The sequence below is a fragment of the Microtus ochrogaster genome, linkage group LG5 (genome assembly GCF_000317375.1).
Source record: "Microtus ochrogaster isolate Prairie Vole_2 linkage group LG5, MicOch1.0, whole genome shotgun sequence".
Lineage (NCBI taxonomy): Eukaryota > Metazoa > Chordata > Mammalia > Rodentia > Cricetidae > Microtus > Microtus ochrogaster.
Window position 1 is genome coordinate 46,341,428 of NC_022031.1, and position 11,608 is coordinate 46,353,035.

Below are 11,608 nucleotides of genomic sequence, written 5' to 3' on the forward strand. Positions count from 1 at the left end.
GCTTCACTCTCCACTTCACACTCTGCTTCACTCTCCGCTTCATTCTCTGCTTCACACTCCACTTCATTCTCTGCTTCACACTCCACTTCACTCTCTGCTTCACACTCCACTTCACACTCTGCTTCACTCTCCGCTTCACTCTCCACTTACAGTCTGCTTCACTCTCCACTTCACACTTTGCTTTACTCTCCACTTCACACTCTGCTTCACACTCCACTTCACACTCCGCTTCACTCTCTGCTTCACTCTCCACTTCACACTCCACTTCACACTCCTTCACACTCCGCTTCACACTCTACTTCACACTCTACTTCACACTCAGCTTCACACTCCACTTCACTCTTCGCTTCGCACTCCACTTCACACTTGCTTGACACTCCGCTTCACACTTCGCTTGACACTCCTCTGCTTTGCACTCCCCTTCACACTCGCTTCACATTCCACTTGACACTCCGCTTCACACTCCGCTTCACTTTCTGCTTCACACTCACTTCACACTTGTTTCACACTCTGCTTCACACTTTGCTTGACACTCTGCTTTGCACTCCACTTTGCACTCTGCTTCACACTCACTTCATATTCCACTTGACACTCCGCTTCACTTTCTGCTTCACACTCACTTCACACTCGCTTCACACTCCGCTTCACTCTGCTCTGCTTTACACTCCACCTTTTAAACCTTCACTGTGAGATTAACTGTATCTGTTCTTCAAACAGTTTTGTGACAGTCCAATTACATTAAACACAAGAAACATTAACATGTCCTATATAACATACTGTCATACAGCATACTTAGTGTTCACCAAATTTGTGGATAGGTTTTTTTTTTATCATATTTAGAACACCACACTGGCAATCCATGGGTGGAAGGTTTGTGGTGATGGACACATTTTAGATATTTATTACCTAATGCTGTGGCCTTTAACCATATGTAGATGCTTGAAATGGGCTACAAGGACAGAACTGAACTGTCTATTCTGTTTTACCTGACTTAAGTTTAGATAACTGCACTTGACAAGTGTCTAGAATATCTGACAACAAGATTATATTTTTCAAAGATCCTTGAATTTGAAATATTCAAATATTTATTCTTCGTGCCCATTATATAATGGCATTACTTTATTCTAGAAATAGAAGCCCACAAGCTGATGATCTCCACTTTCACCTCCTACAAAACACTGCAGCACTTGGTATTATTCCCTATTTACCCCGACATTACCATGGAGAAAGGTTTTAAAAAATGAGAATAATTTTGTTCTTAGTGTATTTGCTTACATGTCATAAAATTGACTCATTATAAATTAAGAATAAGATTACATGACAGCACACGCATGCCAACTTATTCAACAAAGATCACATATTTTAGAAAAATAACATTTATTTTGGAAAGATAATTCAAAATTATAACACTTTATCCCACAAATGCCGGATGACATGTAATATTTATCTCCTCTCTGAATGTTTCTTATATTCATAATTGTTTTAAAGGCTCAGATATTAATTTTATACTTTACTTCCATTTCAAAAGTAAAACTACATTAGCTGAAAAGACTGTGGGAAATGGAACAAAGTGAACACACAGAAATGCAGCTTCTGCTTCGGTCTCCATTTAGGATATTAAATTCTGTCTTTTTAAGTAGAAGACTGCACCCATTTTGATGTGAATCTGGAGAGAAAATTGAAACAGAAATTCTAACATCCATCCACTCCCCTTACCAAGTGAGATGGGCAGCCCTGCCGAACCTTGCTAACAACTAAATCTTCCCTGAGCGTCCTTAACAGGCTGTCTCCATTATCTGCTGCTTGGAGAAACTGAACCAGGAATCTGTGATTTATGAACATGGGTTCTGGTAAATGACACGTGAATAGGATACTTGGTTAACCATCAGCTTGGTAAACCACAAATCCTTCAGAACTCCTGACCTCTGGAGCAGCAAGCATGTGCCCTCTGCAGAAAGGAAGACCCAGGACACAGCCTCAGACCTTAGACCTCTCCCAGCCTTACCTGAGCCTCTGAAATGCCCACATCAGTAACGTTGTTAGTAATGTTTGATACCCTTGAACACCTCTGATTTGTGGGTCTTACATGACAGTCCAAATCACACATCAGCTAAAAGCTTATGCAGACCTGCTTGCTTGGCAGCTCAGTAGGCACATGTAGGCAGAGCAGTAATTTCTACTGTTTCATAGGCGTGTCTCCATTTCTTTTATAACCTCCATGGTGGATAAATATTCAAAATAACACCATTAATTGACTTTTTTTTTCATTCTTTGTCTTTATAAAATGACTTGAGATGCTAGCCTTAAATGTGTGCAACACATTTTATGAATTAAATTTTATGTAATAAATCTGTATGTGTAGTGATATTTTATTTGTACTTTAATAAATAAAGCTGGCCTGAAGTTCAGAGAGGAAAACAGCTACACTGATCAGTCTTACAGACCAGGCAGCAGTGACACGCACCTTTTATCCCATTAGCCACACTAGTTTGCCATAGAAACTGGGCAGTACTGCTGCACACCTTTAATCCAAGCCCCTATGGAGGAATATAAGATGGGAGGAGACAGCTTGAGACACAGTCTCATTCTGAGATTCCTGGAGGCAGGATCGCCATTTGGGACTGAGGTAGAGGTAAGAGCCAGGGGCTGGCTGTTTTGCTTTTGTTGATTTTCAGACTTAACCCCAATTTCTCTCTCGGAGTTTTTATTAATCTTGTTATGTTATGTGTTCCTTCTCACACACATTCAGCTTCCCAAGGCCAAGGGAAGTATACCTCATTCAGCAGTCTGCAAGAACAAGTATGCTTGTTTGCCCGTCTGTTTCATCTCTTAGCTTCTCTTCCAGCTCCTGATGCTACCTCCCAGCAGAGGAGACTGCTCACTCTCAGCTTCATCCTCTGACCCTTTATTCAGATTCTCTTAGCTTTTCCAAGCAATTTCACTCAGTTAATTTAGGAATTGAACTCAGTTCTGTATTCTTTTCTAGAACCTTCCTCTTCCCAAGTGCCACATACAATACAGAAGAATAAATGGTAAAAGGAAAGGGAATAGTTAGTGGTTGTTCCTTAAACTTTACCGTCTACACTGAAGCTTCCTCCACAGCCGTGTACTCCCCCACCCCCACTCCCCCACCACTCTTCACCTTCACGGGCGTCTGCTAGATCATTCTGGAATTTCTTTGCATCCATTACAGGGTCAGTGTACCCTCATCCTAGCCCTGAGGATATTTTTGAAAGTTCTGTTTCTCACAACGATTTCCAACTCAAGAAAGACAGGCTCTCACACCTCAGAGACAGAGTTGAGATGATTTCTGTGAAGAACAGAAAGTACTTGGATGTTTGCTCAGTTCCTCTGGAGCTCACTCAGCAGCCTCTGGAACTTTCCTCAAATCATGCACTTAAATATACGTTTCTGCTGCTATCACGCCGTCTTTTGGAGACTCATGAGACTTCTCAGTGCCGTGGCCACCATTTGAAAAAAAAAATGACATATTACATGTAGAATTCTTTTTTGGCGTTGCTATTTCTTTCCCATCCTTTAAAAACATTGTTCTTTCAGAATTTCACATATAATGTATTGTGATTATATCCACCCCTATTTACCTCACCAGCTTCCCCAGGAAGATTTAGGCATGGCTTCAGAACATGGGATTTCACACCCCAGGAACTTTGCCAGCAGCGATTTTTATTGTTTCCTGCCACAACTTCTTGAATTCCCTCTTGCTGGTTAAACTCCACCCCCAGGAAGGAAACTCAAGTCTTCATTATAAGCAGTCCTGTTCCAAGCCAGCTAATCTTTTATTCTTCTAAATCAAGGCCATCCTTTGAAAATTCAACTCAAGAAAGAATATGATCTCATTTTCAAAGAAAGAAAATAGTAGATTAATAAAATTTACCTCTCTGTGTAATACGACAGAACCTATAGGACCTAATTAGCAGTGACTCCACAATTAGTAGAGCTTTACCCTGAATAAAAAAAATCCAGAAGTTCAAATGGCCAAAAGACACTTAAGATCATGCTCAACTTCCTTAGCGATCAGGAAAATGCAAATCAAGACAACTTTAAGATACCATCTTACACCTGTCAGAATGGCTAAAATAAAAAACACCAATGATAGCCTTTGCTGGAGAGGGTGTGGAGAAAGGGGTACACTCATCCATCGCTGGTGGGAATGCAAACTTGTGCAACCACTTTGGAAAGCAGTGTGGCGGTTTCTCAGGAAACTCGGGATCAACCTACCCCTGGACCCAGCAATACCACTCTTGGGAATATACCCAAGAGAGGCCTTATCATACAACAAAAGTATATGCTCTACGATGTTCATAGCAGCATTGTTTGTAATAGCCAGAACCTGGAAACAACCTAGATGCCCTTCAATGGAAGAATGGATGAAGAAAGTATGGAATGTATACATATTAGAGTACTATTCAACAGTAAAAAACAAGGACTTCTTGAATTTTGCATACAAATGGATGGAAATAGAAAACACTATCCTGAGTGAGGTAAGCCAGACCCAAAAAGAGGAACATGGGATGTACTCACTCATATTTGGTTTCTAGCCATAAAAAAAGGACATCAAGCCTATAATTAGTGATCCTAGAGAAGCTAAATAAGGAGAAACCAAAGAAAAACATATAGGCATCCTCCTGAATGCCTTCATCAGGCGATGAAAGGAGACAGAGACAGAGACCCACATTGGAGCACCTGACAGAAATCTCAAGGTCCAAATCAGGAGCAGAAGGAGAGAGAGAACGAGCATGGAACTCAGGACCGCAAGGGGTACACCCACACACTGAGACAATGGGGATTTACTATCGGGAACTCACCAAGGCCAGCTGGCCTGGGTCTGAAAAAACCTGGGATAAAACCGAACTCACTGAACATAGCGGACAATGAGGACTACTGAGAACTCAAGAACAATGGCACTGGGTTTTTGATCCTACTGCACGTACTGGCTTTGGGGGAGCCTAGGCAGTTTGGGTGCTCACCTTACTAGACCTGGATGGAGGTGGGTGGTCCTGGGACTTCCCACAGGGCAGGGAACCCTGATAGCTCTATGGGCTGACAAGGGAGGGGAACTTGATTGGGGGAGGGGGAGGGAAATGGGAGGCGGTGGCGGGGAAGAGACAGAAATCTTTAATAAATAAATAAACGGAAAAAAAATCCAAAAATGTACCAATAAATCTAAAAGCCTTTCTTTCTTTCTTTTTTTTTTTTTTTTTTTTTTTTAAATCTGCCTAGACTTCTAACACTTCTTTTAGAGAAATGAAGTGAAGTGATGAGGTAAGAGAGGCCAGTCATGGAATTAACAGGACCAAGAGGTCCACAGTATTTTTGGAGCAGCTGAAGGGGAATGAACAGTCCTTTCACGTTTGTAAGCCAGTTTGCGTTCTCAATATCTCAAACAGCTTGGACATCGAGAAGAGTCAGTGTAAACAGGCACGAAGACTGGTGAGCATTTGAGCTCCTATTTAATAATTTACTGTCTCAAAAATTCCTTGAGATAAGCAAGGAAGGTCATGTGTTATTACATGGTATGTCTAAAGGTTGCATGTGTAGTTCTCAGCCCTCAACACCCAGCGACTCTTCGTGCCTTGTGTCCAAATATTCTCTCTTCTCTAGAACACTAACATACAAACTCTTTACCAGGATGCACTGTAGCACGAATTCTAATTGGTCTTCATAATAAAAAGCCAGAGTCAGATTAGTAGAGGGTGAAAGCTGAAAGATCAGAGAAACAGAGCCGTCAGCCACTAGTTCTTACCTCTACGAAATCTTCAGACCCAATGGGGTAACCTGTCTCTACAAGTCCTCAGTCTGAATGCCATCTCTACAAAACCTAAGACTGAATCCTGAGTTCCCATCTCCTCCTGCCTTGTATTCCTCTCTCTGTCCAGCCATATCACTTCCCATTTCCACCTCACTCGCGCTGGGATTGAAGGTGTGAGCCACCACCACTTGGCTCTGTTTCTCTTTTAGACTGATTCAGTCTCATGAAGCCCAGGGTGGCCTTAAACTCACAGAGATCTACCTACATCTGTCTCTCTCAAGTGCTGGGATTAAAGACATGTGCCACCACTGCCTGGCCCCATGGCTAACTTAGTGTGGCTAGCTAGCTCTGCTCTCTGAACTTCAGGCAAGCTTAATTTGTTAGAGCCCAAACAAAATATCACCACAAGCCGGGCGATGGTGGCGCACACCTTTAATCCCAGCACTCGGGAGGCAGAGGCAGGCGGATCTCTGTGAGTTCGAGACCAGCCTGGTCTGCAGAGCTAGTTCCAGGACAGGTTCCAAAGCCACAGAGAAACCCTGTCTCGAAAAACCAAAACCAAAACAAAACAAAAAACCAAAAAATATCACCACAATGCATGTGGGAAAATATACTTAGTTTTGGTCAGTTATCACATACTTGTACATACACATATGTATATACAAGAATTAATGAAAGTATATACATTTTGTTAATTGATCTGTGTCCCCATAGCCTCCATTTTTTCTTCTTCTTTTACTCTACAATAAAGAAATCCTGGTCACCTAGTAAATTGGTTTTATGATCCACCAGGGGAAGGTGAAAGGGGCAGAACTGAAATGTCTTGACAGAGCTCCAGAGCCAACGTTACCACAGGAAAATAGTGAAAACATAGTCTGTGACTTGCTTTATGTGTTTTATCTCAACCCCTAAGTCTTGATAATCACAAAGCAAACAGTGAGGAATCCTGTCTTGTTTCTTGCTAAGCCTTGATTTACACACTGGGAATTTGTAGAGTGTGCCTTCTGTTCCCACCTTATAGTTCTAATGGGCCTGGCTTTATCTGCCTCCTTACGGATGTCAGACTTAAGCAGTCTAACTCAAGGATAATAAATCATTCTGCTCACTGCCTCCAGAACCTCTCAAAATCTCCAAATTGGGAACCTAGGCCAGGTGAAATCAGTGAATCAAAGCACCTGGGAAGAACCTAAGCTGGTTCTATTGAGAGCTCCCTAGTTTGACTTGTAAGTGCTGTCCAACTTGAGAATGAGTGCACTGTGGGATTCAAATGTGTGGTTCCTGCAGTACAAGCTCAGAAATTAAGACTGTAATGGTGTCTACCTACAACCCCATCATGATAGTCTTTAAACATGCGTTCTCAGAAGAGAGATACACCTAAAATTCTTCCAGAGGTATGATCTGTGCTTTAGTCCATAATTTAGTGAAGATTTTTATTTAAAGCTTTTATAGATTTTCTTCTGTTTTGTGAACATTTAAATTTCTCCATCCTTGGAAAGTTTCCTTTTCCCCAGTGATTTCTTCATAAGGCAATAAATATGTTGAGATCTATCCTTTGAAATGGAAGTGAGAAGATGCCCCAGAGGTAAGTGATGGATGCTATGCATTTCTGTGGAATACAGAGTTCTAAAGAACACATTGTGATTTTCCTCCCCTTCACTGAAATATGTCAAAAAAAACCCACAATGGGGTCAAGTTTTAGTTTCAGCTATTTATTTACCTTTCCCTAATAATGCTCAATGAGAAACAAAAAAAGGCACCCACCAAGACAGAATTTCATTTTAACCAAAGTGACATGGAATCCAAAGACAGAAGCTTGACTGATACAGAGTATCAGTAAGAACATCCCAGGCTCATGAGGGAAAGAAGGAAGAAAGTGTGTTTGGGAAATAGTAAGTAGCAAAGTGCATTGAAATTGGAGATAGGGCTGTAGTAAGGTTGGTAGACCGCTTGCCTGGCAACAGGAAGGCCCTGAGTTAGATACCAGAATCATGCAAAACCAAGAATGGAATACATCTGTTATCCCAGCACTTGAGACATAAATGCAGGCGGATGTAAAGCTTGTTTGTCTTGGCTACACAGTGAACCAAGGCCAGCCTGGGCTACATAAAATCTTGTCCCGAATATAAGTAAAGAATTGAAATTGGATATAAAGTAGCTCTGTCTACTCTTTTGGAAATCCCCCCAAAAGAAAAGACAGATACATTGTTCATGTGCAATAGATAATGTAAGAAAGATTTAGAATGCTATAACTACATTCTACCAAAATACTGGAATAATACCTTAAAAATATAATGTCTTATGTGACAGAAAATGGCTGACAAAAAATTCTAAATTGTTATACATGAATTATCCTGGGGAGTTGGGATAACTATGCCATTTTCCCTTCACCTATGTAATTTTCTCTATTGTCTACAATGTATGTTTTGATCTGAGGAGAAAAAGAATGTCTTGTTTTATAATGAAATGTTCCCATCTTTAGAAGTGAATAATCGCTTTCCAGTTTGAGTAGACCAAAGTGTATCGCAGCAGGAACATTTTCCAGCTTCAAGTGTGTTTATAGTTGAGGTCATGCGTTCCAATCCTGTTTCTGTCTGGAAACAAGCAAATATGGGAGTGTTTGAGTGTTAATAGGGAAATCACATGGACACTTGGCAGCACATTTTAGTAGGGCTTAATCAGTTTTATTTCCATTACTGGTTAAACAGGAAAAGAATTAAATAAACAAAAACCAGCAATGTTGTATGTAGTTAAGTAAATCCCATCACTCTGCATTCTGGGATGTGCTATGAGGATGCGGGGGGTGGGGTGTCATTTTTTAAGCAGTGAAAAAAAGAAGAGGACATCACCAAGAATGTGTTTCACTTTCCAAAGTCAAAACCACAAGTCTCAGCCTAGTGAGATGATGGCTCATGGGTAAAAGCAGTTGATGCCCAAGCATGAGAACCTGCGTTCTAACCCCCAGTACCCCTGTTAAAATTGGGTGTGGTCATACATAGGTCTATAATCCCAGCAATGTCAGGGCCAGAGACAGAAGAGTAGCCAGGGCTTGCTGGGAGCCAGCCTCATTCCGCGTTCAGTGAGAGACCTGTCTCAAGAGAGCCAGGTGGAGAACGATAGAACAGGACACGCAACATTTTCCCCTGGCCTCCATGAATGTATGCAAATAGAACACATGGGAGAGACAGAGAGAGAGAGGGAGGGAGGGAGGGGGAGAGTAGAGAGAGACAGACAAATAGACAGACAGACACACCTCTTCTTGCTATGATGATTATTAAAAACAGAAGATGAAAAGATCTCTAGGCTCCCTTGCTTGTTAGGTCCCACCTGAAAGAGCCCACTGGCTCTTGAGTTCCTGGAGCAGCATGCAGAACCTCTGTTCCACCATCCCTCCCTTCTGCACCGCTGTGGCTTATCCTGCTGCTTATTCTAGTGTTAGAAATAATTATTTCCTTATGTGAGCATCTCCCCATGCAGCTGCTGGCTTCCTATACTCAGGAAAATACATTCCCTGCTCTCTGGCCTTGGGGGCCCGGCTCTGGTACTGCAACCTAATGATAATCAGCTTGCATTCATTTAATTGAGTAGCAATCCCAGAGGACCACTCCCTGCTCCCCGGCTTCCAGGCCTGCAGGCAACTGCTTATTTAACAAGCTGCTGAGTTTAATAGATGGATCTCAAACCCGGGAAATCTGATTCCAGTGTCTTCTCTTTTAACTATAGGCTAGCTCTTCTTCAGATCTCCCACTTCTAGGAAAACTGAGAACAGGTTTTAAAACATAATCTTTTAAACTATGCTCTCAAAACTCCTTCAGAATGTCTGCCACTTGAAATCTCTTTATTTTTGGAAGGAAATCGGCAATTCATGATCATCTTGAGGTCATTGGATCATTAATTGCTGGTGTCCACATTCTGAACCCTAGCTGATCATCTTTCAAAGATCAATGTCATTCACTTCTGCAGGCTTTGGCTTAGTATTATGACACCAGTCCTAAGCATAGCACATACAATGAAATAGTAATATTCCTATCACAGAAACATCTATACAGGACTGTAGGTATCTCAGAACAGGAGCGTCTGACTCTTGAATCATTTCTTACTGGTTGGTGCTCACTCAGGACTGTTCTTTGTGTCTTACACTCCAGTCTTGTTGACATTCCAGACGTCCAAGGAAACACAGGGATTCATCTGCCTTCCAAAACCTTAGAAAATGCTGCTAAATCAAGAATAACCACAGAAAGAGCAGAGAGAGAGGGATTATAGTCAAAATCTCCCTTCTAAAGCAGTGACATTCAGCCAAGACAAAGCTAGGGTTTGTACTGGGCATTCATGCCCCAGAGTTAAGGGAGTCTGTACTTGTCTATGTTCCCAGAAGCTGTCAAACCCTGGTCACAGAAAAAAAGTTTACCTTAATGTCCCAGTGAGTCTTACCTGGGAATTTTCTCATCTGCTTTTTCTTCTGCTTGGTGTATGTTTTGTCCAGTTTTCACATAGCATTAGTCTTTCTTCTTCTGGGTCTCTGTCTAAGCTACCCTCTTTTTTATAAAAAACAAAAACGAAAACCAACAACCTGTCTTTTCTCATTTTACATGCCGAATCCATTTCCCACTCCTTCCCTTCCTTCTGCTCTCTCTACCTTCACCGCGCCCACTCATCACCCCCCCCATCTATTTCTCAGAGAGGGTGAGGCTTCCCATGGGGAGTCAACAAAGTCTTAAGCTCCCCTCTTGTTAGTAAAGTTTTCCAAGCCAACAGACATAAAACAGCCATAATTCTCTCCTCACAGAAACTTCTATTGCCTTTAGTTTGCTATATTTTGGTGATCCGACTTGCTGTTTTGTTTTCCTGTGCCTGTGCTGTGAACTTGTTCTGGTAAGTGTGTACATGTAAATGTCCCTGTACATGGAACCCAAGGTCAACGTCAGGTGTCCTTTTTTTAGATGTCTTTCACTGAACTTGAAGCTCATCTATTCTGCCAGACTGGCTATCTAGTAGTTTCAGGAATCTGCCTGTCTCTGGACCTCCCCCCATGCTGAGGTTACAGGAGCATACCCACCATCCCTGACCATTTATGTATATTCTGAGATATGATCTCAACCACTGCACTTATACAATGGCCCTTTACTGACATCTCCCTGAACACCAACTTGTTATTTGTATTTGTTCGGGTTTGGGTTTTTGTTTGTTTTAACTTAATATCTTCTCATCATCAAGTTTGACTTGTAGTTCAGGCACTGGGTTTGTTTATGACAGGATGGTATGATTTACGGTGGTATCAGCACCTACTTAGTGAGTATGTGACTGGATTGACTCAGGCATACGACTCTGATGTGAGCTATTTGTCATGGACAGTAAATAAGAAGTCTAACAGTGGAGAAATTCACAAGACCTTCAGAATAGAACCTTCAGGAAAGAGTCACCACCAAACACAGAACAACGAAAAGGCAACTGGAAATTCTTTTGTTTTGAACAGTCTTTATGCTCACCAGAAAAAGGCAAAATTGCTTATATTTTTCAGAGTAAAACATATAGTGTATGTATGTATGAGTGTGTGTGTGTGTGTGTGTGTGTGTGTGTGTGTGTGTATTTTAACTTGACTACACTGTAATAGTCTCTTTTTGTCCATGCTGGCTGTTTCAAGAGATCCCACACCCTGAACTTCAGGAACCACAACCCTTACAGATTTTTCCCAACATATGCACATGTGTCATAACATTTAACCTATAAATTAGACACAGATAGATATTAGAGACAATGATTCCTAGTATACTAGCACAACACAGGAGAACAAAATAGAAGCATGCAGGAAGGACCCAAGCAGTAGCTGAAAAGATGACTCCA